The 18,529-nt window shown below is 39.8% G+C and overlaps 1 protein-coding gene and 1 long non-coding RNA gene across 5 annotated transcripts in view; both read right to left on the bottom strand.

Moving 5' to 3' along the window:
• The window catches only part of LOC145720273 (uncharacterized), a 332,443-nt gene that overhangs the window by 101,933 nt on the left and 211,981 nt on the right, over nt 1-18,529 (bottom strand). The gene's annotated exons all lie outside the window — the stretch shown is intronic.
• PDE5A (phosphodiesterase 5A) overlaps nt 1-18,529 on the bottom strand; it is a 145,363-nt gene that overhangs the window by 38,632 nt on the left and 88,202 nt on the right. The window lies entirely within an intron of this gene.

Raw genomic sequence — 18,529 nt, 5'->3', positions numbered from 1 at the left:
GGGCATCAGAACTTGCAGGAACCCCCACCCCCCCACCCCCTTGACCATTTTCCTCGCCAGCCCTTCAACTGCTTTAGCCAGATTGGGCTGCGATTCACCTGATGAAAAGAGGTTTTAACTTGGTGCCAGGCAGAGGGAAGACATTAGGAAATCTGAACCCAGCTCCTTCCCTTTAATGTCTTTTCCTTGACTCCCTCCAAACCCCTTGGTTTTCCTAGGAGCATCTAGGATATCACTACTCTGCTTTACCTCCATCATTTCCGAAGCAAAAAGGCCAAAGGAATAAAATCTGACGGAGCAATCCACTGGTTCTCCCTACCAATCTTGGGGCGCTTGCCCATTCTCCTGCTCTCGTGACCTTCCCATTGTACTTACATATATCGGACACGTTTAAACTTTAAATTAATGTCACCCTCTTCATAGTCCAGACTAAGACTCTTTTCCCAAGCCCAACTGGCACGAGGAAATAGGCATTCTGTTAAGACAGTTCCACAGGCTACTGCGTGGGCTGGAACAGAGGAAGAGAGGAGGACTGGACATTTAGATAAGGGGCTCCATTGCTTACAGCGGCCTCCGGCAGCAGGGAGGGCAGCAGTCAACTGCGGTGCAAGCCCCCAGTGCAGAGGGGGGAATGAGCCCACCCTGTAACTCAAAGCAGACTGCAGCTGCTTCCCTGACGCGGGCTGCACTCGACCAGACAACAGATGCTTTTTTTTCCCCTTAGGGCATCGTTATTCTTACAGAAGAACTTTTCTTTCTTTCCTTCCACAAAGGATATTCTAGACACTACGGGATGGGATAACGAGGGCCGATACAGCTTGCGCCTCTCTCCTTGACACTCAAATCCCCAACCTCTCTACGGAGGGAAGACAGTCTTCTTGTGCGTGTTCAGTCACCGCGCACGCGACGCAGCCTTTCGGAGCTGACCCCGCGGGGACGCGCAGACGTTTTCCTTCCGAACCTCGTGCTCAGTGATACAGAGGTTCAGAATTCTCACTTTACAAAATCCTTAAAAATATGTTATTTCTGGGGCACCTGGGTGGCTCAGTCGCTAAGCATCTGCCTTTGGCCCAGGTCATGATCCCGGGGTCCTGGGATCCAGCCCCACATCGGGCTCCCTGCTCAGCGGGAGGCCTGCTTCTCCCTCTCCCGCCGCACCACCCACCCCCCGCCGCTTGTGTTCCTGCTCTCGCTATCTCTCTCTCCGTCAAATAAATAAATAAAATCTTAAAATAAAGGATTTTGTAAAGCGATAAGGTGCTATAAATGTGTATGTGTCCTATGGTTGAATAATCCAATTCAACTCTGCTATCATCGAATCCCACAGAATACTGCTTATTCCTCTACAAGAGAGCATAATGCCTCTGAGTCCTCAAGCAACAGCGTTTAGATATTTTATCACTCAATTCAAATATAGTTAAGCTCTTCTAGAGTTGGGAGTTTAATTTGTGTCACATTAACCAAATATGGAATGCCAAAAGTACACGAAGCTCAGTGGGTTAAAGATTCAATCTGGCAAACAGGTCAGTAGTATAATCTCATTTTTCTTCTGAGTTCTGTAATTGGATCTGCCACTCAAACTAATGAAGAAACTAGTTTAGCTTCCATGACACTTTAGAGGAAATTCGTCATCTAAAGCACCTTTTTATGACCCTTTATTTCTAATGCTTTGGCCCGTTTTCACCGTTTTTGACAAATTTTTTAAAAAACACAACCAACCCTGGAAGTGAAATTCACTAAGGGTGAAACTAAACATATCCTTGGGAGTAGGACTGGATTGGGTTAAAGGAAGCAGTATTCAGAGTTTTTAAAATATTTTAATTTCTTAGTGTTCTTAACTTGGAAACAGTTTTTCTGAATACCATCTGACTGATAAGGAGCTAAATATTAAATTGATCACAATTAGCTAGATTAACTACCACATTCACGTTTCAGCATTAGATAATGATCATAAAAAGAACAACTTTAAAGCAAAGTGAAGCACATGGTAAAAAGGTATGTTTGCAGGGCGCCTGGGTGGCTCAGTCGTGTAAGTGGACGACTCTTGACTTTGGCTCAGGTCATGATCTCAGGGTCATGAGATCAAGCCCCATGTTGGGCTCCAACCTCAGCGAGGAATCTGCTTGTCCTTGTCCTTCTCCTTCCCCCTCAGCCTCTCCCTGCTGCTCTCTCTCTCAAATAAATAAATAAAATCTTTAAAAAAAAGGTATGTTTGCTATTAAGGGTTCTAGTCCCATTATTCCACTGACTTTATTCACCCTCAACAAGACGTCCAACCTCTCTATTTTCTCCCCTGTAAAATGAGGGGGTTGGGTTAGAATGTCTCTGAGGTTTAATATTCTGAATATATAGTATATTTATCTCTCTGGCCACAGGACTCCAGTATCTCTTATTGCCTTCTCACTTTGGAACAAAATACCACCCTGTAGGTGGCATCTGAATCTTACCAGTGACTTTCCTGTATAGGACTCAATCTCTGTCTGGGACCCTCTCCTCAGTGAAGGGAAATGGATGGGTGCACCTTAGCTGTTATGGTTATGTTGTGTTTTTCATGCTTGATTCCACATTCATGTCACTGTCAGGCTTCCTCACACATGAGAGAAGGGGTATTCCACAACTCTTGGCTAAGTAGAGGACCACAGCCTCTGCGTGCGTGTAGCGGAGGATTAGACTGGGTATGTGGTAGCATCTCTACTTACTGCATTAATGCTCTAAATGAAAATTTGCGTTTCTTGAAATTGCTATTTGTATTTTTGTGGGGGAGGCTTTGGGAGGAGGTTGATACTTTTGTCATTTGTTTTTCAGGTTAATTAATACTCTTTCTCACTTCCAGGCCTCTTTAACTGTTTTTCCTCTGCCTAGAATGCATCCCCCCAAGTTTTCATATAGCTAGTTCTTCTCTCATCTTTCCCAGCTGCACCAGGGAAACATTCACCGGTGTATCTCTTTGGTAGATACTATAGCAAGGCTCCGTTAGCATCTATTTCAACCTTCTGCTGGTGAGCCTTCATTTTCTGAAGAGTCTAGAAAGCTCAAAAACATATTTCTCTGACTCCCTCGCAGCTAGGGTTCTGGATTGATTTTGGTTTCTTCAGTGAGGGACAAGCATACTTCGTTTTACTGCACTTTGCAGATGTTGTTTTTGTTTTTGTTTTTTTAACCAATGGAAGATTTATGGTAACCCTGCATCAAGAAGTCTACCAGCACCATTTTTCCAACAGCATTTGCTCACTTTGTGTCTCTATGTCACCTATATTAAACTTTTTCATTATTACTATATTTGCTGTGGTGATCTGTGATAAGGGATCTTTGATGTTACTACTGTAAGTATTTTGGGGCACCACACACGGTGTCCATATAAGACGGTAAACTTAATCGGTAAATGTTGTGTGTGTTCTGCAGCTCCACCAACCCGCTCTTCCACCATCTCTCCCGCTCCTCAGGCCTCCCTATTCCCGGAGACACAACAATATTGAAGTCAGGCCAATCAATAACCCTGCAATGGCCTCTAAGTGTTCAAATGAAGGAAGAGTTGTACATCTCTCACTTTAAATAAAAAAGTAGAGATGATTGAGCTTAGTGAGGAAGGCATGTCGAAAGCCAAGGTGGGCCAAAAGCCAGGCCTCGTGCTCTAGGTAGCCAACTTGTGAATGCAAAGGAGAAGTGCTAGAAGGAAATTAAAGTGCTATTCCAGTGGACACACAAATGATAAGAAAGTCAAACAGCCTTCTTGCTGATATGGAGAAAGTTTCAGTGGTCTGGATAGAAGATCAAATCAGCCACAACATTCCCTTAAGCCAAAACCTAATCCAGAGCAAAGCCCTAACTCTCTTCAATTCTCTGAGGGCTAAGAGAGGTGAGGAAGCTGCAGAAAAGTCTGAAACTGGCAGAGGTTGATTCATGAGGTTTAAAGGAAAAAAGCCATCTCCACGACATAAAAGTCCAAGGTGAAATAGCAAGTGCTGATGTAGAAGCTGCAGCAAGTTCTCCAGAAGATCTAGCTAAGGAAATTCATGAAGGTGGCTACACCAAACTATGGATTTTCAATGTAGATGAAGCACATCCTATCGGAAGAAGATGCCATGTAGGACTTTCTCAGCTGGAGAAGGCATTTGCAAATATCTTCTTCCATTCACTAGGTTGCCTTTTTGTCTTGGTTTCCTTTGCTATGTAAAACCTTCCTTGTTTGATATAGTCTCATTTGTTTATTTTTGCTTTTGTTGCCCTTGCCTGAAGAGACAGGTCCAAAAAAATATCGCTAAGACTGATGTCAAAGAGTTTACTATGTTTTTTTCTAAGAATTTTACGGTTTCCGCTATTACATTTAAGTCTTTGATCCATTTTGAGTTTATTTTTGCACATGGTGTATGAAAGTGGTCCAGTTTCATTCTTTCCCATGTATCTGTCCAGTTTTCTCAACACCATTTATTGAAGAGACTGTCTTTTCGCCACGGTATATTCTTACCTCCTTTGTTGAAGATTAATTGACCATATAAGCACGAGTTTATTTCTGGGCTCTCTATTCAGCTGCATTGGTTTATGTGTCTGTTTTGTGCTAGTACCACAGTGTTTTGATTACTTAGCTTTGTAGTATAGTTTGAAAACAGGGAGTGTGATTCCTCCAGCTTTGTTCTTCCTTCTCAAGATTTCTTTGGTTATTCGGGGTCTTTTGTGGTCCCATGCAAATTGTAGTATTAGTTGTTCAAGTTCTGTGAAAAATGCCCTTGGTATTTTGATAGGGATTTCATTGAATCTACAAATTGCTTTGGGTACTATGGACATTTTAAAAAATATTAATCCTTCTAATCCATAAGCACAGGTAGATTTGTCCATTTACTGGTGTCTTCACTTTCTTTCACCATGTTTTACAGTTTTCAGAGAACAAGTCTTTTATGTCTTTGGTTACATTTATTCCTAGGTATTTATTCTTTTTGATGTAATTGTAAATGGGATTGTCTTCTTAATTTCTCCTTCTAGTAGTTTGTTATTAATGCACAGAAATGCCACAGATTTCTGTATATTAATTTTGTATCCTGTGACTTACTGAATTCATTTATTAGTTTTTTGATGGAGTTTTTAGACTTTTCTATATACAGTACCATGTCATCTGCAAATAGTGACTTGTACTTTTTCCTTTCCAATTTGGATGCCTTTTATTTATTTATTTTTCTTGCTTGATTCTGTGGCTAGGACTTAGAATGTTCAATACAAATGGCATGAGTGGGCATCCTTGTTTTATCCCTAATTTTAGAGAAAAACTTTTCAGCTTTTCCATATTGAGTATAATGTTTCCTATGGGTTTGTTATATATGGCTTTTATTATGTTGAGGTATGTTCCTTCTCTACTCACTTTGTTGAGAGCTTTTTATCCTAAGTGCATGTTAAATTTTGTTAAATGCTTTTTTTCACATCTATTGAGATGATCACATGATTTTTTCCATTCATTTTATTAATGTGGTGTATCACATTGATTGATTTGCAGATATTGAACCATTCTTACATCTCTGGAATAATCCCACTTGATCATGGTGATCCTTTTAATGTACTGGTGAATTTGGGTTGCTAATATTTGTTAAGCATTTCTGCATCTATGTTCATCAGCAATATTGGCCTATAATTTTCTTTTTTTGTGGTGTTCTTTGCCTGCTTTTGGCATCATGGTAATGCTGGCCTCATAGAATGAGTTTAGAAGCATTTCTTTGCCCTCATTGGTTTTTGTTTTTTTGTGTTTTTTTTGGAAGCAATTTGAGAAAGATAGGTATTAACTCTTCTTTAAGTATTTGGTAGAATTCACTTGTGAAGCCACCGGGTCCTGACTTTTGTTTATTGGGAGGTTTTTTTTTTTTTTTTTTTTTTTTATTACTGATTCAATTTCATCACTAGGAATTGGTCTGTTCAGATTTTCTATTTCTTTGTTGTTGGGTCTTGGAAAATTGTTATGTTTCTAAGAATTGACCCAATTTTCATTTAATCAACTGAGCCACCCAGGTGCATTTCTGTAGCATCTGTTGTAACTTCTCTTTCATTTCTAATTATGTTTCTAATTTTCATTTTTATTTGGGCCCTCTGGTTTTGTTTTGTTTTGTTTCATGATGAGTATGGCTACAGGTTTATCTATTTTGTTAGTCTTTTCAAAGAATCAGTTCTTCATTTCATTGATTTTTCTATTGGATTTTTAGTCTCTATTTCATTTGTTTCCACTCTGAACTTTATTATGTCCTTCATTCTACCAACTTTGGGCTTTGTTTGTTCTTTTTCTAGTTCCTTTAAGCACAAAGTTAGATTATTTTTTGAACTTTTTCTTGTTTCCTGAGGTAGGCCTGTATGCTTTAAACTTCCCTCATAGACTTGCTTTTGCTATGTCCCATAGATTTTGGGATGCTGTATCTCCATTTTCATTTGTCTCTAGGAGTTTTTTGATTTCCTCTTTGGTTTCTTCATTGACCCATTGGTTGTTTAGTAGCATATTGTTTAGCCTCTACGTGTTTGTGTTTTTTTCCACTTTTTTTCTTGTAATTGATTTAGAAATCAATTCCATACTGTTCTGATGGGAAAAGATGCTTGATATATTTGCTTCTTACATTTATTGAGGCATATTTTTGGCCTAACATGTGACCTATCCTGGAGACTATTCCATGTGCACCTGAAAACAATGTGTATTCTGCTGTTTTTGTATGGAATGCTCTGTATGTATTTAGGCCCATCTTGACTAATCTGTCACTTGAAGCCAATGTTTCCTTATTGACTTTCTGTATGGATGATCTATCCATTTGATGTAAGTGGGTGTTAAAATCTTCTACTATTGTTGTATTACTGTCAATTTCTCCCTTTATGTCTGATAATATTTGTTTTATGTATTAAGCTGCCTCGATGTTGGGTGCACAGATATTTACAAGTGTCATACCCTCTTGTTGAAGTGATCCCTTTATCCTTATGTCATGCCTTTCTCTTTCTCTTGTTACAATCTCTGTTTTAAAGTCTATTTTGTGGGGTGTCTGGGTGGCTTAGTTGGTTAAGCATCCGATTCTAGGGTTTTGGCTCAGGTCATGATCTGAGTTGTGATTGAGCCCCATGTTGGGCTCTGCACTCAGGGCAGAGTCTGCTTGTCCCTCTCCATCTGCTCCTTCCCCCACTCTTTCTCAAATAAATAAAAAATCTTTTTTAAAAAGTCTATTTTGTTGTGTTTTATTTTTTTTTGCTTCATTTGCATGGAATATCTTTTCCCATCCTTTCATTTTCAGTCTGTGTATGTCTTTAGATCTCAAGTGAGTCTCTTGTAGGTAATGTGTAGGTGGGTCTTGTTTCTTTATCCATTCAGCCACATTATTTCTTTTGATTGGAGCATTTAGTCTATTTACATTTAATTATTGATAGATATGTACTTACTGACATTTTGTTGTTTTCTGGTTGTTTTTGTAGTTCTTCTCTGTTCCTTTTTCTCTTGCTTTCTTCTCTTATGATTTGGTGACTTTCCTTAGTGTTATGTTTTTATTCCTTACTCTCAATTTTTTGTGTATCTATTATAGGTATCTCATCTGTGGTTATCATAAGGTTCATATACAACGTCCTAGGTTTATACCAGTCTATATTAAGTTGATGGTCACCAGAGTTTGAGCACATTCTAAACCATTAGATTTTTACTCCACCACGTTTTGTTTTTGACATCATATTTTACACATATTTTGTGTATCCTTTGACAAATTATTGTAGATGTAGATGATTTTATTACTTTTGTCTTTTAACCTCCATAATAGTTATATAAGTGGTTGACCCAGTACCTTTACTATATGTTTACCCATACCAGTGAGATTTTTTTTCTTTAATAATTTTCTTATTGCTAATTATGACCTTTCCTTTTCTATTTAATGAAGTACCTTTAACATTTCTTGTAAGGCCAGTGTACTGGTGATAAACTCCTTTAGCTTTTGTTTGTTGATGAAACTCCTTATCTCTCCTTCAATTCTGAACGGTACCCTTTCCAGGTAGAGTATTCTTGGTTTTGTTTTTCTCCTTTCAGCTGTTTGAATATATCATACCATTCTCTTCTGGCCTATAAAGTTTCTGCTGAAACATAGGCTGATAGTTTTATAGGGGCTCCCTTGTATACAACTAGTTGTTTTTCTCTTGCTGCTTTTAAGATGATCTCTTTTAATTTTTGACACTTTGATTATAATGTGCCTTGGTGTGGGTGTCTTTGGGTTCATCTTTTTGGGGCTCTCTGTACTTCTGGAGTGGGGATGTTTTCTTCCTTCACAGGTTAGGAAAGTTTTTAGGCATTATTTCTTCAAACAGGTTTTCTGTCCCTTTCTCACTCTCTTCTCCTCTGGGACCCCTATGTGAGTGTTAATATGCTTGATCTTATGCCTTAAACTATCCTCAGTTTTTAAAAATTCTCTTTCCTTTTTGTTCTGATTGGTTGATTTCCACAGCCCTGTCTTAGAGAAGTTGATCTGTTCTTCTGCATCATTTTTTTTTTTAATTTTTTAAAGATTTTATTTATTTATTTGAGACAGAGAGAATGAGAGAGAGAGAGCACATGAGAGGGGGAGGGCCAGAGGGAGAAGCAGACTCCCTGCTGAGCAGGGAGCCCAATGCGGGACTCGATCTTGGGACTCCAGGATCATGACCTGAGCCGAAGGCAGTCGCTTAACCAACTGAGCCACCCAGGCGCCCCTCTTCTGCATCATTTAATCTTCTCTTGATTCCCTCTAGTGTATTTTTTTTTAAATGTTGTCATTTTTATTATTTTTTTAAAGATTTTATTTATTTATTTGACAGAGAGATAGAGAGAGAGCACAGATAGTCAGAGTGGCAGGCAGAGGGAGAGGGAAAAGCAGGCTCTCCGCTGAGCAGTGAGCCTGATGCAGGGCTTGATCCCAGGGCCCTGGGATCATGACCCGAGCTGAAGGCAGATGCTTAACCAACTGAGCCACTCAGGTGCCCCTCCCTCTAGTGTATTTTTAATTTCAGTTATTGTATTCTTCAATGCAATAGGCTCTCTTTGTATTTTCTATCTCTTTGTTGAAGTTCTCATTGTATTCATCCATTCTACTCCCAAGATCAATAAGCATCTTTATGACAATTTCTTTGAATTCTTTATCTGGTAGATTGTTTATCTCCATTTCACTTATTTATTTTCTGCAGTTTTATCTTGTTCTTTCATTTGGAACACATCCTTCTGTCTCTTCATTTTGCCCGATTCTCTGTTCGCTTCCATGGATTAGGTAGATCAATTATGTCTCCTTGTCTCGAAGGAGTGGCTTTATGTAGAAGGTGTCATGTGGGACCCTGTAGTGCAAACTCCCCTGGTCACCCATCCCCTCTGGTATGGCAGGGTGGAGGACCACCCACTGGTTGTGGTAGGGTGAGGTTACCTGGGGCAGTACCATTGTCCCCGAGGCCACCCATCAGGTGTGGTGGGGCGTAGCCACTTGGAAGGAGCACAGGCCAGGCTGGGTGGGCTTGGTACGGCAAGTCTGAAGGGAAATGCCAGGGCAGGGCAAGCGGTGCTAGCACTGGAGATGGAGAGTGTCAAAATGGCACCTGCTAAGTAGGGCAGCTACTCAGAGCTGCTAGGTAAAGGGGAGTGAAAAAAATGGCATCCACCAGTACTTCTATCCCTGCAGAAAGTTCCAACAGATCCCCAAATTAGTTCCATGCCCTAAATTCAGTCAGTTAAATTAGTCCATGAATCTCATTCATACGTAACACAGGCACTTTTCAAACTGTTGCCTCTGCTCTGGGACTCAAAGCAAGTGAGACTGTGCACATGCCCTTGAATTAAGAGCAGAGTCTTGGTTTCCTACTGTCCTCTGGCTCTCCTGGACTTAAGCCCCAGTGGTTTTCAAAGCCAGATGTTATGGGAGCTCATCTTCGCAGTGCAGGTTTCCTGGATCATAGAGCCCGATATGGAGGCTGGACTTTGTCCCTCAGAGAGGGCCTTTGCAATTGTGATATCCTCCCGTTTGTGGGTTGCCATGCTGGGGGGTGTGGGTCCTGAGTAGACAGCATCTCTGCCTCCCCTGGTTGTCTTGATGTGACTTCTTCTTTATATCTTTAGTTCTGTAAAATCTTAGTTCTGCTAGTCTTCAGGTCATTCTCAGAGATAGTTGTTTTATATGTAGTTGTAGTTTTGGTGTGTCTGTGGAAGGCAGTGAGCTCTGGATCTTGATTGCAAATCGAAACATTCTATTTCTTGAAGCATTAATGTAGCCAAAACCTAGATGCAATCTTATCCTGCAGGTTGCTGAATTACGGTATAGGATGAAATCACAGACTTGCCACATCTCTTACATGAAAAACTACACATATCCCAGACCATTCATTTTAGAATGTCTCTATATTATATAATTTCACAATGCCATACACTTTAAAGTTGCAGTTTTTTGTTTCTGGCTATAATCATATAATATTGAATAATTATAGTATATATTGTATATAGTCCTTCACTATTCAAATTCTAGGAGGGTAGAGACTTATTATTTACTGTCATGTGGAGCACCTAATATAATATCCACATAGAGTAGGAGGCAAATATAAGTGTGTAAATGAAAATCTTTTTGTGCTCATCAAGACCTAACTAGTTCTCAATAATATTAAATGTAATTTAATTTGGCAAAGAGTTATAATAAATATGTTAACATTGGGCGCCTGGGTGGCTCAGTCGTTAAGTGTCTGCCTTCGGCTCAGGTCATGATCCCGGGGTCCTGGGATCGAGTCCCACATCAGGCTCCCTGCTCGGCAGGAAGCCTGCTTCTCCCTCTCCCACTCCCCCTGCTTGTGTTCCTGCTCTCGCTCTCTCTCTCTGTCAAATAAATAAAATCTTAAAAAAAAAAAAATATGTTAACATTAATAATGAATCATGTTGTGTCAGAAACAACAGATATATGCTTTCTTACCCTATGCATCAATTATTAATTTTATTTGCTTTAAGAAATTTTAAATTCCTTTCATCTGCACAATAAATATTTCATTACTGTAATATTTTCAAAATCAGCTTCAGTTTGTCTTAAGTCTCATTAAAATTTGATTCATTCACTTCCAAAAAACTCAGGACGGGAAAGCAATGACCCAAATCCACTTTTTAGCCACTCTGGCAAGAAGTTACCTAAAATGGTCAATTCTAGATTACTCCCCTCAAGTAGAGAACTGGTTATACCTTAAAAACAAAGGTTTCCATATGTTCTTAGGACACATGGGGCTTTTTTCGTCCAGATTTTTCACCTATTTGTTCCACTTAAACTAATTTTAAAAAATGAGTGTAGGGGCGCCTGGGTGGCTCAGTCATTAGGCGTCTGCCTTCGGCTCAGGTCATGGTCCTGGGGTCCTGGGATCGAGCCCCGCATCGGGCTCCTTGCTCTGCAGGAAGCCTGCTTCTCCCTCTCCCACTCCCCCTGCTTGTGTTCCCTCTCTTGCTGTCTCTCTCTGTCAAATAAATAAATAAAATCTTTTAAAAAAAAAATGAGTGTATACTTCCTTGAAGTGCACATTATTAGAATGGCTCAGGCAAAAAGACATGGAACATGACAGGACACATCAAGATCTTGCCGCTCTTACTACTAGATTTTGGGAACAGATTTTCCTCTCACTGTTACCACTACTATCAATAACTAATACTTCCTGGGGACATATGTACCAGGAACTCCAGTCACTACTACTCTGCAAGGTAAATTCTTTTATTATCCTCTTTTTACGGACAAAGAAACTGAGACACAAAGGAGTCACAGATTTGTCTGAGATCACAGAGCTGGAAGTGGAAGCTAGTTCTTCTCCAGACCCATGAAGCTTTATATATGTCATCAACTAATAAATTATTTCTAGCTTCATAATCATTTTAAGGAATAAAGCAAGCAAAATCTTGTTGAATATTGAAGGAGCTTGAGTTGTGTTATTTCATGCTAGAGTTTAGGCTCTCTAAAAGTCCTGATTTTCCAGAATCTAGTGATTGATTCATTCATTCAATCATTTAACAAGATACGTAAACCAGGTTCTTGTGAAGCCATCACTAAATGGTAGCTATGATGATGATGATGGTGATAAGGATGGCTCAAGAACAGGCTGGTGGTGAAGATACACACATAAATAATTGAAATTCAGGGCGCCTGGGTGGCTCAGTCGTTAAGCGTCCGCCTTCGGCTCTGGTCATGATCCCAGGGTCCTGGGATCGAGCCCCGCATCGGGCTCCCTGCTCCAAGGGAAGCCTGCTTCTCCCTCTCCCTTTGCCTGCCACTCTGCCTCTTTATCTTTCTATCAAATAAAGAAATAAAATCTTTAAAAAAAATAATTGAAATACATAGTTTTTATTTTTTTTTTTAAAGATTTTTTATTTATTTATTTGAGACAGAGAGAATGAGAGAGAGAGAGCACATGAGAGGGGGAGGGTCAGAGGCAGAAGCAGGCTCCCTGCCGAGCAGGGAGCCCGATGCGGGACTCGATCCAGGGACTCCAGGATCATGACCTGAGCCGAAGGCAGTCGCTTAACCAACTGAGCCACCCAGGCGCCCAAAATACATAGTATTTAAAGTGCAATGACACACAAACAATGAATCGTGGAACACTACATCGAAAACTAATGATGTAATGTATGGTGATTAACATAACATAATAAAAAAACAAAAAGAATATTAAAAAAAAGTGCAATGACACAAATATGTTAGTTTGCACATGATCCATAACAACACAACGATAGGGAACGTAAGTACATGTTTAACTTCTCTTTTTAGTCACTCGTGATGGTTAAGTTTTTGTCTCGACTGGACAGCAGGTGCCTAAATTAAACATTATTTCTGGGTATGTCTGTGAAAGTATTTCTGGATAAGATCAGCATTGAATTAGTGGACTCAGTAGACTACCCTTCCCAGTGTGGGTGGGCATCATCCATCTGTTTAGGGTCTGAATAGAACAAAAGATGGAGGAAGGAGGAATCCGCCCCTTTTTGCTTCCTATGGAGTTGGGATATTTCATCTCATCTTCTCAGGCCCTGGGACTCGGATTTCAACCATCAGCTCCTCTGTTCTCAGGCCTTTAGACTTACACTGAATTATACCACTGGTTTTCCTGGGTCTCTAGCCTTGCAGACAACAGACTGCTGGATTTCTCAGCCACCATTAATAGTGTGAGCCAATTCCTCAGAATAAATCTCTCACCTACTGGTTCTGTTTCTCTGGAAAACCCTGGCTAATATAATCACATATTTTTCTAAAATCAAAGAGAATCTATCCTGAGCATTATCAGTGCCTTACATAAGACAAATGACAGACTTTTTTATTCAACTATTTCTTATTATGAAGGCTTCTACACAAGTGTAGAGGGTACCTCTTTGTTTACTTAATAGAAAAATAAGACTTTATAGGAAATAAACTATTTATAAAGTGTATAGTCTCCTTAAAGCCCAAAAAGCATGTGTCCATGGAAAAATAATACACTTGGGTAAGGTAAATAAAAGAATCATTTAAAAATTATTGAGTTTCTTATTTTTGGTGGATGTCTCATGAAAAAGGTTTATATTTAGCCTGCGGCAAAGTCTCTGGTAACCTCAGAAGAAAATAAAGACATGTGGCTACATGGCTACACAATCTGCTCAATTGTATAATCTTTATACGAAAAAGGTCACACTGCTATAAAAGGCATTCTACCTGCCTTAGGTCTGAAGTATCAAATCTCGAGAGTGAAAGTAAAAATTACGAAAACGACTCCTAACAGCCAACTGTTAAGACAAGGCTCCTTATTCAGAAAGTTATTTGTTAAAATAAGTTTGAATAGAAGAGCAGATACTGAACTTGGTCTTCCATAAAATTTCAAATTCTTCCAGTTAGCTTCAGTGTTTTATAAAGGCATTTTGTTACATTACTCCTGATGCTTATTCAATATAAATGTTAGGAGGAAAAGAGATTTTCCTCAATGATCCATTCTTCAAGGAAATTACCTTCAAGGATAAAATTAATGTAAGATATCTGATGAGTTAATTGGTAGCGACAAGGAGAGATGCTTGCTCGGTTAGGGGTTTAAGCTCCCCGTATCAGTCCCTGATCCCTATCCCCCACCTAGCGGGGGACCATTTTACACAGAGCAGAGCAGTTTGGTTTCCAGATCTCTGAATAAAGCCGTTTGACAGTCATCACATTATACTTTACAGAAGCCTAATGTCTCTCTTCCCCACTTTTAACATGCACAGAAAATATGTTCTTAAAGAAAAAAAATCCACACCATTTACAAGCCTGTTAGAATTTATCTTTCTCTAAGAGGGAAGTGAATCCAAACGCATAGGAGAAAGAAATTTACTTAAAAAAGGGAGGTGAATATTCAAAGAACCAAATCTTATAGAGAATAAAGAAGCGAATAAGGCAAAGCAGGACTGGATTAGCATATTTTCTTTAATAACTACATCAACATGTTTTATGATTTTTCCTTCTTTCTAACATTATATAAATGTAATCTTATAAATCTCAATAGCAAAGAGGCACAGAATGTAAAAAATAATGAGCATACAGTTTTCAAAACCATGTAACGATGGCACATGATAATGTCAAGACTCTGACAAAATGTATATATGCTTATAAGTAAAACCTTCGAGGTAAATTTACGACTACAGTTAGGAATAATTAGTGCAGATCTGGTCAACATCTAGTTAGTATATAAGAAGTTCAAGAACGGCACCACTATACTTTGGAGCTAAGATTACCGTTGGAAGTAATTCACTAGGAAAATCAAAGCAGAAAAGATAAGATTAGCTTGCCAAAGGAAAGCAGGAAGAATCAAACAGAATCTATTAAGTCTTGCCAATGTGGAAAAGATATGGCCCAGTTAATGTTGTAGACACCTATAAAAATGAATGTATCAACTGATGGTGTACAGGAAGTCCAAAGGACCCAGATGGTTTCAGGGTAATTCTAGCACCTGTTTGAGGAAGAAGGAATCTTCCTGAATGCCATAGGTTACTACAGTTCAGTGACACTGGTTATCGAGATCATAACGCCAACTCTGTTATTATCAGCTCAAAATTTTCCATTTATAATTTGACTATCCATATACAGATTTTCCCCAAAAGTGAGGGAATGTGATGATCATCTTGATACAAGGAATCGGATCGATACTCTGACACTGACTTTTAGGCATCAGAGATTTGGGTCAGGGAGCAGCTCTGCCCTTTCCTGCTGTCACCTGTCACGCACACACCTGGTAAGAGCGTTCATGTGACGTTTCTGGCTCTGAAAGGTTAAGGTCAAGATGAAGTAAATTCTCTCCTAAGAAATCCTGCCTAAGAAGTCAGCTTCTTCCTCTCTCACTATATTGATGCAGAAAACCTTTCAGGATACAAAAGGGTCTGTTTGCTTTTAAATACATTATGTATGATTGCAGAAATTGACATAAAGCAGAAGCTCTACAGACTGCACTGAATAAGCATGGACTCCATGGCAAAACTGAGAAGCTTATTTTAAAAAACTAAACTCTAATACATATTTATTTACTATCCCTCTAACAAGAGAGGAAGGCAGAAAAGGCAATCAGTCCATCACATATCCAGTTACTGGAAATAAACATTGATTACTTTCTGATTATCTTAACTAATAATTTTCTAATAACCATGACCAGGCAGCTGGGGTCCATTTATTTTTATGTGATCAACTTGTGACTAATGATCATTAAAAGGTATATGGTAGAATGCTTAGTTTAAGGCCTTATTTCTGCGATACCCAATTCTAAGTCAAGAGAAATTAGATTAAAAACTCAAGTAAAACAAGGAAAAAAAAATAAGGACTCTGAGTTTCCTGTCAACTTCGTTATACTTCTGTTGTAATTAGAGAACTTTTCTGGACACAGGCATAAATATTCAGCATCCTGAAGTATATTATTTAATTCAAGAACTAATTTGTAAAAATAAAAGTTAAGAATACATTAGACAGCTTTTCGATTTATTTTGGGTTTTAAATTGAGACAAATCATCAGATACACGACAAAGGCAGCAATTCCGGCCATCGCTGGATAACGCAGACACCTGTGTACTTGAGGCTGTGAAGGAATTTTTATTCGGTTGCTAGAAAACCAGCATTGCATTCAGTTGCTGAATTTCAACCAGTTTAAATAAAGAACTCGACCTACAAGCTTATAACCCTAAATTTCTCAGTGCAGCTGCCAGAAATCTATTTTCTGAATGAAACAACAGATGGTTTTGAACAATACTCCAATATGGCAACTTTCAGTTACTCCAAAGGGTTTTTCTCTTGTTAAAATTATAAAAATAACTGAGAAAATAACTTCCAAATGTTTTCTGAAGGACTGCTATTTTCAAAGTGAAAAGCAAAGTTTAATGACCTAAGTGATTTTTCCAGCATTACCTTTAGACGTTGCTCTATTTGCTAGTTTTTATTTATCTAAAACAACACATGGCAGAGTGTATCCTTGCCCTCATTTTAGAACTGATTTAACACTCCCGCAGTGCCTGCAAGCACTTCAAGATGTATCTTTCCATGTGATAATTTCCAACTCACAGTATGCTTTTAGTTCAAAACTTCATCATTCTGGGAGGATTAGACAAACAGGCCAATTAAGCCTGATGTGAAAGATATTTAAAACATATAAACCTTTGTAAATAATTGAAAAACTGCTCATTCCTTCGAATACCATCGTCAACAAAATAAATACAGCCCATATAGCCTCCGAATAAGGCTAACCCCAAATGAAGAAGTGTAACCTTTCAGGACAAATCACCTCAAGTTCCTTAAACTGTTCTTGGCAAATGACTCCACTTCCTACTCACTGATTTAATTGAGAACGTCTGTAAGTTCTCATCCTTCCTTCCTTTCCAGCTCATTGCCTCTCCAGTGTTGTGCAATGGAGTGTGGGCTCTGGATGTGGGCTTCCTGGATTGAGTACTCGCACCACCACTTACCACCCGGGAGATCCTGAGATCCTCTCAACCTCAAAATCCTCGAAGTCCAAATGCTAACGGGTACTGACCTCATGGGGTTGCTGTGGACTAAATACACTTAGTTAACACATGCAGAGAACTTCAGAGATGCCAGGTGTATGGTAAGTGCTCAATAAATGAAGCTACTATTATTACTATTATTTTTTTAAGTTTTTTAAAGATTTTATTTATTTGTCAGAGAGAGAGAGAGAGAGCACAAGTGGGGGAAGCGGCAGGCAGAGCGAAAAGCAGGTTCCCTGCTGAGCAGGGAGCCCGATGCGGGACTTGATCCCAGGACTCTGGGATCATGACCTGAGCCGAAGGCAGACGCTTAACCGACTGAGCCACCCAGGCACCCCTACTATTATTGTTATGATCCCTTCCCTCTTGTCTCGCTCAATGCCTAGGCTGCTCCAGTGTCTAGATCTCTTCCCTGCCTTGTACTCACTCGATCCCCTACCTTTGCCCTCTGTCCAAGAGCATGCTGGTTCTCTAGCTTGTGAGCAACCCTGCGCACACAACAACAAAGCAAACCAAAACAAAAAACTTCACACGGTTCAGCCAACACCCTTCATTACTACTTCTCCACTCCCTCTTTTACACAAAACTCATCTTTTGAAACTAGGCTATGATTCATTTTCTCCATTTTGTCACCATTCACTCTTACCTCCGGCAGTTTTACACCTAAAGCTGCTTCCTCAACAATCACGTGATCACAGAGTCCAGCAGCCTTCTCTCAGTCCTTTTTCTCAACCTTCCTACCACTGATGCACCCTCCTTCCTCTTTGAAACTCATCCCTTTGCCTTCTGGGCCACTGCCACATCCTAAATCTTCCTCCCTGCTCACCTACCACTCCTCCACCTCAGCCAGGTTCCTTTCCTACTCCTTCCATCGAAACCCAGATTCCCAAGAGTTCTGCCCTCAGTCTTCCATACCCCCCTCCCAACTGCTCCACTCCCATGGGATCCCCCAAACCCCATGGCGGGACCTCCAAATCACCATCTCTGATTCAGCCCCTCCTCACGCTAGTCCTGCCTCTGCTAACTGTTGGAAGACCTACATCTGGTGGTTCCACCAGCGCCTCACACTTACCACGTTCTCGGTCAAACCTACCACTTCCCTTTCTTAACATTTCCACTCTTGTCAGTTAATGGCACCATCATTCTTTGAATTACGAAGGTCAAAGCATTTCACTCATCTTTAATCTTCTCTCTCCCTAATGGCTCATAACAGCACAGTGGTCTGCACGTGAGGAAGACCATAAGAGTTTGTACCTGACTTCCCCCACTTTCTGCCAGTGTGACCTTGAGCACGTCAACTTGGCTTCTCTAGCTTCAGGGTGGCCTTCATAACACAGCTGTGCAGATTACATAAGGAAATGTACATAAGGCCACAGAAGGGTGGCATGGGGTCAGCTATGCTGACGATGACAACGAAGAAGAATCTCATCCATCTGTTCGCACTTTCCTCATTCTTTACAGACTCTCGTCACATCTCGTGTAGACCTTCTCCATGTTGTCCCAAGTAAATTTCAACTCGGAAGGCCACTTGCCTTTGTTGTCAATGTGTAAGTGCCTCAAATTTTCATTAATCTCAACCAAGACCTAGAACATTTAACATTC

Source organism: Leptonychotes weddellii, chromosome 2 (genome assembly GCF_054177405.1).
Source record: "Leptonychotes weddellii isolate Sample4059 chromosome 2, ASM5417740v2, whole genome shotgun sequence".
In the NCBI taxonomy this organism is placed as follows: domain Eukaryota; kingdom Metazoa; phylum Chordata; class Mammalia; order Carnivora; family Phocidae; genus Leptonychotes; species Leptonychotes weddellii.
Note: the sequence above shows the minus strand (reverse complement) of the source record. Positions and strands in the feature narration are given on the sequence as shown.